Source organism: Callorhinus ursinus, unplaced genomic scaffold (genome assembly GCF_003265705.2).
Source record: "Callorhinus ursinus isolate GAN/ISIS: 27379988/994484 unplaced genomic scaffold, GSC_fseal_2.0 scaffold9, whole genome shotgun sequence".
Classification (NCBI taxonomy): Eukaryota; Metazoa; Chordata; class Mammalia; order Carnivora; family Otariidae; genus Callorhinus; species Callorhinus ursinus.
The window spans coordinates 36,006,660-36,025,309 of record NW_027397071.1 but is presented as its reverse complement, the minus strand read 5'-3'; the positions used below and the strand labels follow the sequence as shown (position 1 = coordinate 36,025,309).

General features: G+C 36.4%; 1 long non-coding RNA gene across 1 annotated transcript; it reads left to right on the top strand.

The window, feature by feature from the left end:
- Positions 1–685: 685 nt before the first annotated feature.
- On the top strand, positions 686–18,340 carry LOC141373366 (uncharacterized). Its single transcript, XR_012379272.1, has 3 exons — positions 686–1,001; positions 18,030–18,104; positions 18,210–18,340. It is a non-coding gene; the product is annotated as an uncharacterized lncRNA (long non-coding RNA).
- Positions 18,341–18,650: the final 310 nt, after the last annotated feature.

Genomic DNA, 18,650 nt, shown 5'->3' with positions numbered 1-18,650 from the left:
ACTACAGGTCAGAAATGCGCGTTCACAGCCTGATCTATTTTGCGCAAATGGAGGATAATTCTCATTTGAGCTATAGACTACTCCAGTGCTTTCCAGGGGCTTACACTGGACCTGGGGATTACATGGGTCTGTTTTGTTGAGATGTGATAGTGCCATACCCACCCACCCAGGTGGCGTTTGTACATAGTACACTATCTGGCAGACATCTCTATAAAGTCTAACAATAATCCCTGACGATTCCTTAAAATTCCTCTTTTTCCTTCCAAATATATTTTTTCTTTTCAATCTATAGATGTTTTTAATGATTGTATTTCCTTATTTATTTTCAACCTTACCTCCTAGTTAATCAAATTCTGAAAATTAAGTAAACAGGGTTGGAAATAGCAGACTGCATCTGACTTTATTAAATAATTTAATTAAAATTTTTAAAGATTGATTATCTTTGTTGAAATGGACAAAAACGCTGAGAAAGACTAGATGATTTAAGAAGGGGCAGAATTAAAACCTCTCTCATGGTAGACTGCAAAATATAATCACACATTCTCCCCATTCCTGGCCACCCCTTTGAGTAGGGGCTGGTGTTGGGCTTCTCCTCGGCGCATAGAATCCGGCCCGTGTGAGTCACGTGACCTAACATCCCGGGCCCCAGGTCATTTCGTAGCTCCCACCGTTGCCGTTTCCAGGGCCGGCTTCTGGGCATGCAGCCTGTGCTGTCTCACAGGGGCCCCTACTCAGAGGGGCCCGCCCTTGGTTTAATGCTCTGCTGCTGTCATCTTTAAACTCTTAAAAATGTTTAAACCAGAGGCCCCAAATTTTCACTTTCACTGGACCCCGCCAGTTCCGTAGCCAGCCTAGCCTTTTTGAAGCTCTGAGATGACTGTGATCTGAAGAAATCAATGGAGCCTCCTTGAAAGACCACCTGGGAAGAAAGACTCACCTGTTTCAGCGATCCCAGCAGAGCTCAGCTGCTGGTTGACTCAGAGTTGAATGCAGCTGCATGAGTGAGTCCAGGTTGGACCACAGAAATATTGTTCCGCCAACTCAGGCGGTTGTGAGCAATAAGAAATTAAGGTTGTATTAAGCCAGTAAATTTGGGGTGGTTTGTTGCATAACCGAATCTCAAATAGTCACTGTAGGAACATCTATAACTTTGGAAGAATAGATTTGAATTAAAATACGAAGACAGTTTTTCACCACATTAAACCGTTAGATTCTGTTTTGCTAACCAATATTAATGTATTACTTGTGAAATCAAACTAGACAACAAGTGGTTGCTTTAAGTTTTGTTTTTGAATGGAGAATACATAGACACTTAAAATCCATAGACTTCAACTTGTGGATCGGTGGTCTGACTTAATGCTCGATTATTGGCAATGAGATTCAGACACATTATTATACTGAAATTTGCAGGTAACGCCTACTTGTAGTGGTGTTTACATAGATTTTTTTAAAAAAATATAAAGTTTATAGAAATAGGAGTTCAAATAGCACTAGGAAAAAATCTTTATACAATATTATTTAATAGCCAAATGAATGAGAGAAAATGGCATTGCTTTAAAATTGTCATAATTTAAAAAGAGCAAAAAGCAAAAGTGAAATAGATGGGACATAGCTCTAAAACTGAGTTGAGACAGAGTGTAGCAAGTTGACACAATTAAGCATGATTCAAGTAGTGTAAAATCTAAATATTTTTAAACCCTTTTATCAAAAAGTGAACACATCCTCATTGTTTTTTACATGTTTTCTAAAGAAATTCTTGATAATTAATGTAAACTCTTTCCTCAGTTCTTCTGAGCCCTCAAGTCTTAAAAATGATACTACGATGATGGAAATAAGAACTGTTGCTACAATTAAAAATAAGGACAGTTAAATTAGGTCAGTCTTTGGTCTGTTAAAAAATAATTACGAGTCTGAATCCTTTCTAATAGTATTATCTTGAGACAAAGGAGGTAATCTATATGATTCATTAGTATAGGGCTGTCTAGACATTTTAGATTTTCTCATGTTTGAAAATCAAACTCAGTAGTGAATGAAATGGAGTGCAAATATTTTCAACATAAGTATTTTGGTATTAAGATAAGTCAACAATCTGCAGCACAGGCATCGTCAGGAGCATGGGTCACAAAATTTCGTTTGAATATATTGCCTTTAATGTTCCTGAGCTTATTGAAATAATAGCTTCCTTCAGTACACATGAATCGCTTTGTAAAAATAACATATTTGTATCCACTTAGGAGAAGCAAGCCCCATGTAGAATTACTGAGATATTCTGAATAATAAAATAAATGTTTAATTTAATTTTATTTATAGGTCTTTATGATTATCCATCTAAGAGGCTTCTGTTGTGCACTTGAAATCTCAATAATGCCTTCTTAGTCCAGCACGTTAGCCAGTCTCACATAGATACTTCTCTGTATTCTAGTTCACACCTAAAGCAATGATCCCAGGCCAAGATGAAAAAGTGAAATGCTAAGGAGTCTGTTTTGATTCTTCTAAATTGTGAGCAAATAATGCAAATTATTTTTCAGGATTGATAGCACATTGAGTAAGTCTATACAAAATAGTTATATATTATTTAAAAATGTTTCTTAATGTTCCTGGTGGTTGAAGCCAATCTATGTTTATAAGAACTTTGTTAGTTTTGCAGAGTTGTGAAGTATGGAATATGTCAACATAAATAGTATTACATTTGGTGTTTGTTAGCTGAATACATGAGACAAATTCTGAAGCGTGAATAAAATATATGCTGGTGTAAGGACTTTTCATTGCTTTAGTAACTCAGAACAGTAGGATATAAAATTTGAAACCAAATTCCTATATCCAGTCAGTATTCAAAATGGTGTCCAATGGCCTAAAATAACATAATATCCGTATAGAGGAAAATGCTTTAATAAATTGTAGCATAGCCATAATGCAATACAACAGTGAAAATGTTTGAACTGGAGCAATAATGTTGAGTCTAAAGAGCCACTGCAGGTGATAAAGAATGTTACCATCACATAATATTTTTAACAAATGAAAAACAATGCTATGTTTTGTTTACAGAAAAATACTTTCATAGTAGAATTATGAGAATGTTTAAGGATAATAAAAAATGAGGTTGTTATCTCTGGAGTATAGAAAAGAAAAGGAATTTGATAGTAAGTTATACACAGAAGCTTCAAATGTATTTGGAATATTTATTTCTTATGTTGGTTGGTTAGATATTACAGCTCTTAATTTTATAATTGCTAGTACTTTTATGTTTGCCTGAAATATTTTATAAAAGGTTTTAAAGGTAATGTATCAAATATCTACTGCCATAAAACACTAAAGAACAACCTTAAATCTCAATGTCTTAAAACAATAAGCATTTACTAAGTGTACAAACTCAGGGTATCATTCCTATTTGGCTCATCTAGGCAATTTTCGGGTCCTAGCTGGGCTCATTCAGGTGTTTGGGATGAACTTGACGTTACTGGTATAGGCTGGTCTCAGTTTGTAAGACTAGGGGGACTCAGCTATCCTCCATGTATCTCTGGTCTTACTGAGCATGTCTTCAGGGTGATGGTAGCAGTTCAAGAGAGAAAACAGAAACCTGTAAGGCCTCTTGAGTTTTGGTCTCACAGTTCTGTTGGTCAAAATAGGTTACGTGGGTGAGCCAAGAGTCAGAGAGAAAGATCACCACATATTCATATGTCAAAGAGTGTAAGTCCAGAGAGATGAAGGATTTGAGCCATTATTCAAGGCCCCGGTCTGCTCTTAATGCCACAGTTATTCATATCTGTCCCTTATGCAAAATATACTTACCCCTCATCCAATCACACATAAGCTCCAACTCCAGGATCTTGTGACCTACATCAATTTGAATGTAGCTACTTTTAATCTGGTGTCTTATGAAACAAAGAAGACAAGTTTTCTGTTTCACACACACCCAGCATACAGGTGGTGAAGCAGCAGCAGGGTGATAACAATAAATGCTGCTCTTTGAAAAGACAAAGAATCTGAGGCTCTTTAGGGGTCACTCATCTCAAAATTCTGAAAGTGCACTGTGCAATGAGAGCCAGGCCCTCTATTTTGGGCTTGGAGAATGTTCTTAGGTCCAGTTCTGATACCTAAGAAAAGCTTTTCATTCTGTTATTCTCTACAGCCTTTAGCTCTACTTTCTGGGGTATTTTTTTTATTTTCCATGAGCTCCTTTGGTACATCTAAAGACAGTTGGGAAGTTTACTCTATGAAGATCATCCAAAGCTTGTTTTTGGTCATATACAATTAGGATTCTAAAGATGTATCTGCATTTTGCAAAATCTCAGTCCAGTTTCTATCAGCTGGATTGTCCTTTCACCAATTCATCTCTCTCAAAAATGTTGAGTGGATTTTAAATAGTTAATCCAGTACACTTCATGATCCAAAGCCACATTCCCTATTCTTTCTGAGATGTGCATCTCTCTCTAGACCTGTTTATAGTGCTTGGGTTGTACAGGCTGTTATGGAACTAGGACATTCATTTCTTAGAAGCCCTTTTGCCAGGTGAAAGGGTTATTAACTGCTGAATCCTTTCTGAGGACATAATAAAGGGACCCAAGGCATTGATTTGGCTTAATCGCTTAGGCCATGTCTAGCATGAAAGGCTAGAGATGAGAAACAGTTTTATCTTCCAATTTAGCAAGTTCTGGCCCTTCTACCTTCCTTCTATTTGCATACTTCCAGTATCACTTTGAGCTCATCTCTTGGAGTACATTTTCATATATAGTTAATAAGAAACAACTACTGTTTTCAACTTTTTGACTGGAAATCTTTGTGTTCAAGATTAAATACTTATTAGTTACATTTTTAATATTGTAAGTTAAAGCAGGTAAGAAGTTTACTGCATGTTTTTGCAACTACATAACACACCACCATATTTTAGCTTTCCTTGGCAGCTCTCTTAGCATTTTTCCAACTCCCTTTTAAAGTCTCTTCATTGTACTTACAGCCTTCATCTGCCACTCTATCCCTAAACCGATGTCACATATTAAGATTTTTGCTGCAGCATCACCCTACTCCTAGTACAAATTCCTACATCAGTTTTTCTTACTACAATAATACTCAGTGGGCAACTGTTCCAAAAGTAAGTGACAGTAACAATCTTACTATTTAGCTGATGAGTCTGTGTGCTGGTGATTTAGATTTGACTCTGCTTGGAGTTCTTTAGGTTTCAGACTCACTCCCATGGCTGAGGGTGTGCTGACTGTTGGCTAATCTAGGTTGGCTATGGCTGGAGTGACTCGGGCAATTCAGCTATATTCCACATGTCACTTATCCTCTGACAAGCTAATCTGAGCATGTTCTCAAGGTAGTGACAGAAATACAAGTGTGCAAAGACTCATGAGACCCAGAAAGAACTGACGCACTGTCATTTCTAATTGTATTGGCCAAGACCAAGTAACTATGAAGTAACTATGAAGTTACTTGGCAAGAGCAGGGAGTTGGCAAAGGTAAAATTCAGGGCTGTTTCCACATTCTATCACATATAACATAGTCTTATCATCAAAACTAATTTATGGATTTACCTTGACAGTACTTATATGAATTACTTTTGTAGTGGGGAAAGCTTTCCCAAATTTAATTTTAAACAAAACCATTACACTTACTCCTACATAACAGTTTATCTTTCCAAAGAATTATCTGTATTTCAGAACAGAATCATAGCTGAACACACTTGAAACATTTAGACAGGATTTTAAAAATGCATTTGTAGACTAGTTACTTTACAACTCAAAAAATTTCCCCATGAAAAGTAATGATATGAATCTTAAACACAACAGAATTATTTCTTGGAGAATTAACTGCCAGTTTCAAAACAACCTTCATGTAAAAGACACCCAAAAGCCCATATCAAAATGTACTTTTTCTGAAAATGGTTCTGTGTTGTAGAAATGTGTAGTACATTAAAAATGTCTGCAAGCTATTTACTACTCCTTTCATGAAGAGGTGGAGTGTAATTTTCATCACCTTAAATCTAGTTTGTAGTGACTTCTTGGACCAATTGAGTGAAATAAAAGCGACATTCTGGGATTTTTAGGGCTATGCCATTAGAAGCCTTTAATTTCTATCCAGATATATTTTTTAAAGATTTATTTATTTATTTCAGTGAGAGAGAGAGAAAAAAAAGAGAGAGCCTGTGTGCATCTGTGCTGCCTGCAAGCGAGGGGTGGGGGCAGAGGGAGAGGGAGAGAGGCAGACTCCCCACTGAGCATGGAGCCTGAGCTGGGGCTCAATCCAGGGCTTGATCAGGGGCTTCCTCCCAAAACCCTGAGATCATAGCCTGAGCTGAAGGCAAGAGTCAGATGTTTAATCAACTGAGCCACCCTGGTGCCCCTCCATCCAGATCTTCTATAATGTACTCTCTCTGGAGCCCTAAGACACTATGTAAGAAGTCCTTCTATCCTAAGATTGCTAAGCTAGATAGACCACTTGTAGGCACTTTAGTAGACAGTCCCACAAGAAGCCAGACTTCCAAACATCCCTGTGAAGACCTCCGGTCATGTGGGTAACCGTATTTGACCATCTATACCACCTTTTGCCAGCTGAAGAGCACCAAGTAACTTCAGGCAATGTAAATGAAGAATTTTCTGAGTCCTGATCTAATTCCTGACCATGAAACCATGAGATATGATAGAATGACTATTGTTTTAACCTAATTTTTTTTTGGGGGGGTGCAGTAATAGATAACCAGAACAGAATTTAGCAGCAGGAAGTAGGAAACTTTGAGCACAGGTGACAGTTAGAAGCTGGAAAAAAAATTGAAGAAATTTTTTGAAAGTTGGAAGAGCCTTGAAAAGACTATTAGTGAGCGATTGAAGGACCATAAGTAAAACATTTAGAGGTCAGAGCAAAAAACACACTTTTTATGTAGCAGAAAGAAATTTGGCAGCTCTGTTATCGACAGTAAGATGGAAAATAGAAAGGTCACCAAATGAACTCATTGATCTCGCTGGAGAGATTTCCAGGCAGAATATAGAAAGTGCCAACTGACTTCTTATAGGTCCTTAAGATAAAATATGAAAAGAGGAGCAAGCTATAGATAAAATATTTCAGTCTTCTAGCAGAATTTAGAGGAAACATAAAGGAGCTGGGACACGCTAGATCTGAAATTAAAACTGTCTCTCATTCTCTATTTCTCTTAGTAAAATATTCTCAAAGTAAAATGTGATCTTTGGATAAAGAAAAAAATTAAGAGTGGGGATGAAAACCTCTTTATAAATCATCACAAGATTTAAGGGTATGATTTGTAGACCCTTTTTTTTTTTTTAGACAAAAGGATTTCTAGTAAACTTAAAGATGTGATTTCACAATGGTCTCCCAGGGCGGCCAGTGATGGAGAGCAGCGTGTCTCAAGGCAATGTGTGGGTATATTTTTTGAGTGAATTCCAATAAAGCTTGTAGAAAACCCACAGAATCTTTAAGAGAATTATACCACCAGCTTGGACTGAAAGAGACACTGATAGTACAATAAGAAAAGTGGCTTTAGGATTCCAAACTTCTACAAAAACAAAGCAGGATGAAAAGGCTACATAGTGTAAAATACTGGCCATTTTTTTTTTAATGGAAAAGGAAGGGTGAATTCAAGGACATTATAAAGAACCCAGAGAGCAGAACCAAAGAATCACTTTCGAGTTCCATTAGGAGGTTCCTAATAGATGCATTGTCAACCTGTGCCCAGTTGTATTTCAGAATTTCTATGAACCATGACTGCTGGTGGTTCTTGTTCTCTCTCTGCTCCCAAGAAATGGAGTGTTTATTGTAGTTATCCTATGCTACCTCATCAATGTTTGTTGGATGTATGTGTGAGAGGGTCAGATAACTTATCTCATTAGTTCACTAGGCTTTAGATTGAGTGGAGTCTATGAGGGGATGTACTAGGGAAAGCACACCCAGGGAGCCTCATCCACACCTGAAGCCATTTAGATGATAAGATCCTTGAGCCCTGAGCATTATACTATAATTTGGTAAGACTTTAGGATGTCTTCGGAGGACATGAGCATATTTTGGTATTTAAAGAAATGTACATAATTTGTAACCAGAGCTGGGACTGTGACAGATTAGACATGGCTACAAATTATTTGACACTTCTCTTGTGGGTGTGGTATGTATTTCCTTTGCATTGAATCTGGGCAGCTTCTGAGCAATAGATTATGGTGGAAGTGACACTGCATTGGTTTCAGTTCTGAGTCTTAAAGGACTGGCATCTTCTACTCTCTGGCTCTTGGAATGCTCTCTCTGTGGAATGTCAAGTATTACATAAGAAGTCCAACTATTCTGCCATGAGAACACCCAAGTAAGCCATTGTAAGAGACCACATGAAAAAATATAGGTGACCATTTCCCAGTTTTTCAAAGCCTTCCAGCCAAGCACCAAATTGTGAATAAAGTTGTTTTAGGTAACTCTCTTCTCAGGTCCTGTCTGAATGTTATAGCATGATAGATATTGAATGAGAAACACACAACTGGGCCCAGGAAATCTACAGAATCATGAGAACTAATAATTATATTTTTAAGTCATTATGTTTTGGAATAGATTTTATTTTATTTTATATTTTAAAAGATTTTATTTTTTTGTGTGAGAGAGAGAGAGCACATAAGCAGGAGGGAGGGGCAGAGGGAGAGGGAGAAGGAGAAGCAGAGTCCCTGCTGGGCAGGGAGCCCAACGTGGGGCTTAATTCCAGGACCCTGAGATCATGATCTGAGCTGAAGGCAGATGCTTAACCAACTAAGTCACCCACGCACCCCTGTTTTGGGATAGATTTTAAGCAGAAGTATATGGCTGGAACAGAATTTAGATACATTCTAAGCTGGACTTGATTTAGATAATCAAAATCCTGGAATTTGAACTTGAGCTCAGTATTATAATGAGATGATAGTTTTGGGGGTTTTGAAAGGGCACTGAGTATATTTTGAAAATGGTAGAAATATAAATAATTGCAATGCCAGTCATCAGACTGTGGTAGACTAGACATGGTTGCAAATTCTTTGCTACTCTTCCTATTGAGAGATAGAATCTAATTCCCTAGTAGAATGTAGCAAAAGTGACAATCTGCAATTTTCAAGGTTAGATTGTAAGAAGAATTTATCCTCCACCCATCTCTTATGGAATAGTTCCTTTAGCAGTCCAGAGCGATATGGGAAGTTTGACGATCCTGAGAATATATATGCGAGTGAGGTCATGGGTAGATGCTTTGGTGGACAGTCCCAGGTATGCCCAGTCTTCCAGTTATCTCTACAAAGGCTCCAGACAAGTGAGTGAAGCTATTGTGAACCCTCAAGATCAGCCCATCTGCCAGATGAATAGCATCCTGTAACTATATTCAACACTATGTGGAGCAGAAAAATCTTGCAATTGAGCCTTGTTCAGATTGTTGAATGATCAAAAATATAACAAAATTTGTTATATTTGTCAACCTTTAAATGTTGGAGTGATTTTTTAAGTAAGTAATAGGTGACTGATGCAGAATGTAAATCATACAGAAGAGTAAGTCAATTCAAACCAGAATTTATGTTTAAAGATGAAATAAGAAAGTGAAACTACCTCAGGGACATTCTAAATTTTCTTCAACAGATCTTTATAGATATCACTGTGTTATTGAAGGAATAGAGGAAGATAGAATCACATCTTATTTAGTGAAGTTTCTCCTCTTTCGAAGAAAAGAAATATTGCATTATATTTCACAGCCATTTTGGCCTGAAGCTCTCAACTCTACAAGCTGTCTTTAACACAAATCAGCTGTACTTAATTCCCTAGGTATAGGCTCTCCATAGGCCCATGAATTACAATATTAGCACATTCAAAACTCTAATACACATTCTATTACATTAAATCTTCATGTCCAGTATAACCAAGAAAAGGAATATCCTACCTAAAGTCCTTCAGAATTAAACCATTTATACCTCTCTGAAATTAAAATCACCCTCTAAGTGATTTTGAACTCTTTGGGTTCTTTACTTTCTAACTCCTATATTTAGGAGTTACAAAATCCTACACAGAAAAGTAAACAGGAATATTACCTGCTTTCAGGATGGTATCACTTGTAAATTTCCCTAGAAGTCATTACTTGCTCCCTCTTCTGTGCTCTCTTTGGAGATGGCAACGCTTCAAATCTCTACCATCTTAGTACTTATTACATAGGACCACAATTGTTGGCTTCTGTGCTCTTCCTAAAATATATGTTACAGAAATGCATGAAACAATGCTTGCAACAAAAGGGGAGATCATTTTACATAAACTGTGTGAAACATATTTTTTTTTCCTAATATCAACAAATCTTTAAAATTAGGAGAGAGCATCTTATTCATTTATATGTAGATTAGAATGCTACAATTTGGGCACATAGAAAGTCAGGGAAATGAGTTGAAAGCAGGAATTACTTAATCGGCGTTAAGAAGAAACAGAGAAGAGTAATGAGAAAAATAATAAGTAAGGAATTTTGAGTTTCTTGAGTTATTGAAAACGGAAGAAAGGGGACTAAGCAGGTGGTTGGAGAGAAGAGGAAGCTTCTTTGAGTTCCTGAATAGAATTGGTTGTTGATGCCTCTGAGAGTGCTCCAGGGATCATAATAAGTTTTATTTGCAAGTAAGTCCTGCAGACATTCATTTTCCATCTTAAATCACCAAGCAACATGAGAATAGTCAAATACATCTTTTCTGAATTGCTATTTTCAAGTCGACATTTGTGGCTGCCCTCATCCCCCCGCACCTTTTGAGGAAAATTCATTCTATTGCTAAACAAACTAAAACCAACTTCTAGACTCTACCCTGAAGAGAAGCGATGAATGGGTCATCCCCAGTCAGAATGGGGATATATCAAGTACTCAATGACATTATGGTTGAAACTCCGAATGGTGATTCAGAATGATGTTTCCTCTAATAGAATGTGCAAGAATAAATACATAATCAACTCGAGGCATTAAATATTCAAAGAAGAATCAAAACAATTCTTAATATAATTTCAGTCGTCAAGACTGGATTATGAAGAACAACTTCTGGAATATATATGAAGTTAAATTCGGGTCTCTGCCATCTGATTGCAGCTGTGCAGCTGGAATACTGCTGAGTTTAGTTAAATCATTTGTGTTAATTATTATTTCTTTGTAAGGCCTTCTGAATTTCATCCCTATGTAGAAACAATGTGGTATTGTACAGTTCTACATTTTTATTTTGTTTGAAAACTAAGGCATGTGGATTCAGCTACTATATCTTCAAAGTCTGTGGCCCATGATATTTCATGCTAGAAAGGCTAACAGTGACTTCAAATTCAAAGTAGTTCTGCTCTGCATTCTGTATTAATCCTGGTTTTGAATGGAAAGCTAGTACAACCCCTTGGCTACAGGGTCCTGGGGAAGCTAACTGAATAATCAGTAGACATTAAGAGATGACCCATTAAGATCATGCTCACAGGTACTTTAGTGAACACGGGAGAAATAGCTGTCCCTTTGAAGCAATCTGATTGCAAAATCAAAAAGAGCCATTTGGGAAACCCTCTATAAAACCGAAATTTCAAAACCACTATCTGGACATTGTTAGCTGCCATTTGGTGTTCCTAAATTCTGAGCGCAGACAAAGTTTTCTTCAATCTTTATCCAGCTGTAAACTTATTCATGAAATCAATGTATCAGTGTGTTTATGGACTGAATACATCCGATCGCCATAGTAATATGTTCAGTTTCTGTTATGAAAATAAGAATGAATTGCATAGAAAACAAGTTAGTCAACAGAATTTGATAGTTTAACATGTTAATTTCTTCTGGCAGCGGAAGTGTTGGGGGGGGTGATTCTACCTAATAACAGATTCTGGCATTTAGAAATTGTGGCGATTTCCTAAAAGATCATGTTTCTTCTGCAGTGACTAGCTTTTACCACCCTTCATTATCTTTTACTCTTTCAGGGATCTTTTTTAGACGAGATCTAATTTAGGATTTTTATAAGTTAAAGCATCATATTAATGGTAGCTAAGGTGACAGAGTATGTTGATTTTTGCCAGTAGGAATATATATTTGCAGTAAAAATATTCTTGGGAAAGAAGGGACTATTATATGCTATAGAAAGAAAATTTGTTCTTACTTGGTTTCCTGGGTACTTGAAAGGAAAGGTAACTTGAAAAAGAGCCAAGATATCTTAATGAGTGAAGTATTCATTTAAAAGAACTGATTATTTTACAAATTTACTGAAATTGAGTTGAACTAGGGACATTTCCCCCTTCAATTTATATGAGTCCAGACTCTAAGATATAACTTTTACATTTAATTATTAGATATTTCCTTTCTAATTATTTGTCATATGTAGTATATTTAAATATGCCATCTTGAGAATTCACCTTGATTTAAGCAAAGCCAGTATAAAACTCCGGACAATACTTTGGTAAGAGATTCATAATTTCCCTTAATAAGAAGCATTAGTCCATGACTTGATTAGACAAATTCAATTCGCATAAAACTTTCCAGGACACATCTATTGCGTAGAAGGAAGGTAAGCTTTATTTTATTAATGAATCTATTCTAAACCCTTGATCATAGTTTGGTATGTGATTTGTGTTTTTATTCAGATTTTAATTATTTGGAGAATCTAGCATTCCAGAAATATAATCTGCTGCTTTGACATTGTTACTAGTTTACTCTTCAATTGCACAGTTAGGTACTTGATTCTCTTTATTTTTTTATGGTCTATTATTATCTGACTCACCTGACTAGTCAATGAAGCCTGGTAATTTAAAATGAAAGTTCTTCCATTTCACAAGAGATAAAATAACATTCTGATAATTTACAATCATGGCCCAAACAAAGGAAAAATAGGAGATGTTTTCTCTGGATTCCAAAATAAACTGCATATATATGAACAGGAAGTAGAAATGCTCTAATTCGGTTTCAAAATTATAACACCAAGGTAGTTCTTAAGACAACCATATGCGTGCATAGTGGTTCTTAAATATTTGTTGAATAAGTGGATAACCAGCAGATTTTAATAAATAAATAAACTTCTGTTGCTTTATATTTTAACAGCCACAAGCAAGGATTATTGTTTGTTGTTGGTTTGGGTTCTCCATGAAGCAGACACCAAGATGTAATTAAAAGTAAAATAAATTCTGGGGTGGGGGGTTGGTGGGGGTGGGAATGGCTATTAAAGATATAGGAGAGGTACAAAAGGAGTAGGCAGAGAGAGCCTGTAATGGGGGTGTGATATCTGTGAAGGAATGAGGGCAAGGAAAAAGATTGGATAGGAAGAGCCCCAAACTACAAGGAGCTCTGAGGAAATCTTGACCAGCCTGTTGGGGAGTCCCAGAACAATGATTTCTCATTAGCGTTTAACTGCATTAGCAGGAATGCCTTAGCTCTGGTTCCGCCACCAGGTTCAATTTATGGGAGTGACCAGCAAGAATGTGCCTCACCCTGAACATTGTGGTAGATCCCAAAGGTATGGCAGATGGAGGCTGTCCTCTGACAGTATTCCTCATAATGGGTTCTCCCTTCAAGGGAGACTGAACACTCCTATGACAGCCACAGTTTGTGTCCTCCAAAATATTTAATTATTCAATATAGGGTTTTTGATCCATTGAGTTTCCTGAATTTATGTCCATTTTGTTCTCTGATATCTTAAAGACAATATCTATCTGTTATACTCTCTGTTCATTCTCTTTTCACCCATGGGGCAAACCCAACATTCAATCACACACTCTTAATTCTGCTGTTCATGGATTATACTAGGTGTAACAATGGTAACAATGGTCTCAACAAAAATAAGGGCTAGAAGGCAAGGAGGAATACATATGGGTGAAGAAAATGGCGGATTCAGACCAGAAAATGTGTCAGAGGGGAAAATAACAAGCCTTACTTTTGTGATATTGGTAGAAAAGCAAATGATGATGAAAGTTCTTTAAAAACACAATAAGTAGAGTAAAGGCCAGAGAGAGAGGGTGTGTTTGTTAGTGAGCAGTCTTTTTATAGAGGGTGCTCCAGTAAGGGGATTGAAGTGAAAGAAAGAAAAGCACAGTCGTGCGTGGAGGACTCGTCCGGGCATAGGCGCTAGGCAATCAAAGCTCTTGAACTAAGCACATGTTTAGTCTAGTCAGAGAAAAGTGAAGAAGCTTCTGTAAGTTGGATGGAATGAGCAATGGGGGTAGTGGTAAGAGAAGAGCTAAATGGGGCAGCTGTTGTCAGGGTAAGCAGGGAGATTCTCCTGTAAGGTCTTGAATTTTATTCTTAGTCAAAGGGCAAACATCACAATTTCCCACAGAAGAACAACATGCTCTGATTTAATGTTTTGAAAGGATCACTCTGGCTGCTATGTGGTAAATGGGCTGAAGGAGATATTAAGGATAGAGCATCATAAACATCAGGGAGGGTCACTATATAAGAACAGAATGTCCAATTCACCAAGAAAATATAAAAATTCTAAACATATATGTAATTAATACAAAGGCTTTGCAAAATATGAAACAAAAGTCCCAGGAGAAATTAGAAAGATTTGTATAATTATAGGGAATTTCAGTACAATTTTTTTTTTTTTTTTAATTTCAAAGAAACAGACAAGGGCGCCTGGGTGGCTCAGTCAGTTAAGCGTCTGCCTTGGACTCAGGTCATGATCCTGGGGTCCTGCCTCATGTTGGGCTGCCTGCTCAGTGAGGAGTCTGTTTCTCCCTCTGCCCCTCCTCCCACTTGTTCTCTCAATCTCTCTCTCTCCCTCTCAAATAAATAAAACCTTAAAATAAAAAAACAGACAAAAAATCAGGACAACAAAATTTATCTGAGGGACATAAAAAAAAAATTCTGCATCTAACAACTAGAAAATTTTTATCGGACCTACATGGAACATTTACAAATACCGATCATGTAAATAGCCCAAAAAGCAGACCTCAGAAAACTTTGAGGTAATATAGGTATGGGATAGGTATATGCAGATCATGTTGTCTGATTACAAAATGATTAAGTTAGAAGTACATAGCAAGAGATATATGAAAATTTCCTGAATACTTAGAAATTACACACCAATATTTAAATAAATCATAATTGAAGAAGAAGTCCTAATGGGAATTTAAAATTACCCAGAAGTAAATAATAAAAAAACACACTACATATCAAAATTTAGACCGAGGTAGGCAAAGCTTTTTAAAAGCAAAACAAAAATATATGGCTGTTAAAAAAAAATTACATTTTACAATGTTAAAATTATTTTAAAATATGCTGGTTCATGTCTTTTTCATGCATTTTTTAGTTGGTTCTTAAACCTCAAATCCACAAAGTTCTTTGTATGTTACTAGTATTAATAATTATTTAAAAGATTTTATTTATTTATTTATTTATTTATTTATTTATTTATTTATCTATCTATTTATTTATTTAGAACCAAGAGGGAGGGAGAGCATCTCCAGCAGACTCTGTGCTGAGCATGGAGCCCCACATGAGTCTGGATCCCAGGACCCTGAGATCCTGACCTGAGCAGAAACCAAGGGTTGGGGGCTTAACCTACTGAGCCACCCAGATGCCCCTGATAGTAGCAATTTGTTTTTACTCATAGGCATTTTAAGTATTTCCTAGTTTTAACTTGTCAGTTTTACTTTCTCTAGTATTTCTATATCTAGAAAAAAAAGAAATAATTTTATTTTCTAAATAAATAAATAAAATCTTTAAAAAATTATTAATACCAGTAACATATGAAGAACTTTGTGGATTTGAGGTTTAAGAACCAATTAAAAACTGCGTGAAAAAGACATGAGCCAGCATGTTATAAAAATATGTGATTATGAAAAAATATATCAAAATCACAGTGAAATACTAGCTTATATTTATTCTACTGAAAAATTTTCTAAAAATCTGACAATACTAGGTGATGGAGATATGGATAGACTGACTAACTTCCATATTTTAGTGGGAATGTCAATTAATACACCCCCTTTGAAAAAGTAGACACTGTCTTGTAAAATTGTACTTTTTTTACACCCTACAACCCTAGGTTTGTTTTGGGTCAAATTACCTCGACAGGAGGAGGCAGGGGTTCTGGAGCAATGCTTTGTTAAGCCTGTGCACCTAGGAGAAGCTTATAAGGGAGTTGGGATGCAGAATAAGGAAAGCTGGGGAACCGAGCAAGGATGTAATAGAGGTGATCTCTCTGCAGTCTTTCTTGCCTAAACGCAAAGTAGCTGGTATTTGTACACTTTCATTGACTCCCAGCTACCTCAGGTGTGGAAGGGGTTGGGGAAGGGGCACAATCCAGGCAACTCAGCTGATGCTGCACCTATTTTCCAAGAGCAATTCTCCAGGGCAGGTTGCAGTTCTAAGCTTTTGGCCACAACCAGTAAAAGGAATCCCTGAAAATCTGGGTAAGTCAGTCACAGCATCTCCCACAACCTGAGAGAAACTTTCCACATGTACAAGATTGTTCATACATGCATTGCTCACAGTGGCCAAAAACCAGAAGCAATCTCTGGGTTTACTGCTATGAGAGCAGATATACCAACTGTGGGATAGTCACATAATGGAATATTATGCAGTTGTCAGAATGAATTAACCGCAGCCTCATACAACAATCTGGATAAATTTCAGCAACATAAATATCAAGTAAAAAATAAATTTGCATATACTGAAAAACCCTTTATCAAGTTAATAAATAATTAAAATATAGAATAATGCATATTGATGAGTTTAAAAAATATATAAAACTATAGAAAGGAAGTGATGAACAACAGCTCTTGATGGTTGTTACTTGGGCTTAAGAGTGGCTAGGGGTTGGGATGGAGGATGGGGATATCTAAAATCTCCACTGAGTGCCAGTTTTTATACTGAATGGTAAATTCATGAGCTTATTACACTATCAAAACCAACAAATGAGTAAAATGTAAGTAAATTTCAAAAAGTCTCTGTATGAGTGAGAGTGTAATGAATCAATAAATAGGATTATTAAAATTCTGGGCGCCTATAAGATTAAAGAAATAAGATTTTCTAATTATAAAATAGAGTTTCTGTTTAAGAGATGAGTTAAGGATAGTCTTAAAATTTTGTTTTGAGCCACTGGAAGAATGATGTCTTTTACTTAGGTGGGAATATTAGAAGGAAAGCAAATTTGGAAGCAGGTGGATGGCGGGAATCGAGATACTGGTTTTCCATAGGTGAAGTCTAAAATGCTTATTCAAAACCCAAATAAATATATCAGGTAGGCAGTTGAATTTTGAGACTGTAGTTAAGAGGGACAGTTCTGGACTAACAGTACTATTATAAGTTGCTACTACATATGTAAAGCAATACAGCTGGAGAAGATCACTCAGGTGGTGAATGTAGAGGAAGTGTTAAGATCTGAGAACTAATGCTTGAAACACTGCAACTATTAAAGGTCGAGAAAAAGAGGATCAAGTATACTGAGGTAGGAAGAGGTTTAAGACAGAATGATCTTCCAGGAGTCAGGTGAAGAAAGCAGGTAATTCGTTGTGTCAAATGCTGCTGAAAGGTTTAGTAAGGTAAGGACAAAGTACTGATCATTGGATCGTCAATGTGGAAGTCATTGGTGTCCTCAATAGGTGGTTTTGGTGGAGTAGTGGTGTAGATGCAAAGAAGATGGGAAAGAGAGAAATTGGGGGTGGGGGGACAATAACCATAGAAACATCTCATTTAATGTGTGTCTAGTGGAAACAAGATTAAGTTGGTGCTCTGGCCCATTTTCTTTCCTTGATAGAGTCAGTTTCAGCGTTAGAAGTAATTGCACATATACAGATTTTAAAATCTAGAAAGCACCCTAGAGATGAATTAATGCAATTCCATCATTTTGCCCATGAAATACTTGAGACCCAGAAAAATAACACTGGTTGCATGAGAACATAAAGCTTATGAGTTAATGAGAGAGCCAGACTGAAATCAAAATTTTCTAAATCTTAATTCAAGGTTATTTATATCTTACTGAAAAAGTCAGCTAGGTTATAATTTTAATTTTTTTTCATGCAAGCAGGAATAAAATGTATTTGATTTAGCTACCAACATAATAGAAAGCTTGGCTGTTGGACTTTATATAAGATGTATTCAACTACTTCATTTCCAGGTTGTACCAAGTGCCACCACTTTAACCCATCCAAGTCCTGCTCATCATTCTGGTTGCAGCCTACATGTCAGGAAGGTAAAGTCTCTGCCCCCAAATTATGTAGCACAAAGCCAGATATAATACAATTTGTTATTATTCATACTTTTGAATTATGCATGAATTTACTTCTTCTATTTGCAGGAATAATGGAGACGTTATAAGTATATGAGAGCAAATCACTCTTAGCATCTTTGAGGACCAGGAAAAGCCCTTTTCTCCTACTAGTATTTTTTTCTTCAGTTATAAAAATGCAAATATAAGTTGAAAAACTTAGAATTGTCTTGTTGATTACTTAAACATTTAACCTGACAACCGATTCAGTCCTTGTCAAGGGGCTTTTGCAGTGAACAATATAATATTCCAAACAATTACAGATAAGATATGTACATTTTGTGAAAATATTAATTTATATGTACATTCAGGTCAGGATACATATCCACTTATGAGGAATTATAAGATAATTTCTCAGTCACGTCAACTGAAGGTAAAGGGAAAAGCTTCTTTGAAGAAATAATGTGTCACGCTCTTTGGGTGTTTTCATTCAGAAGAAATATAATACCCTAGCAATATTAAAATCCCCTA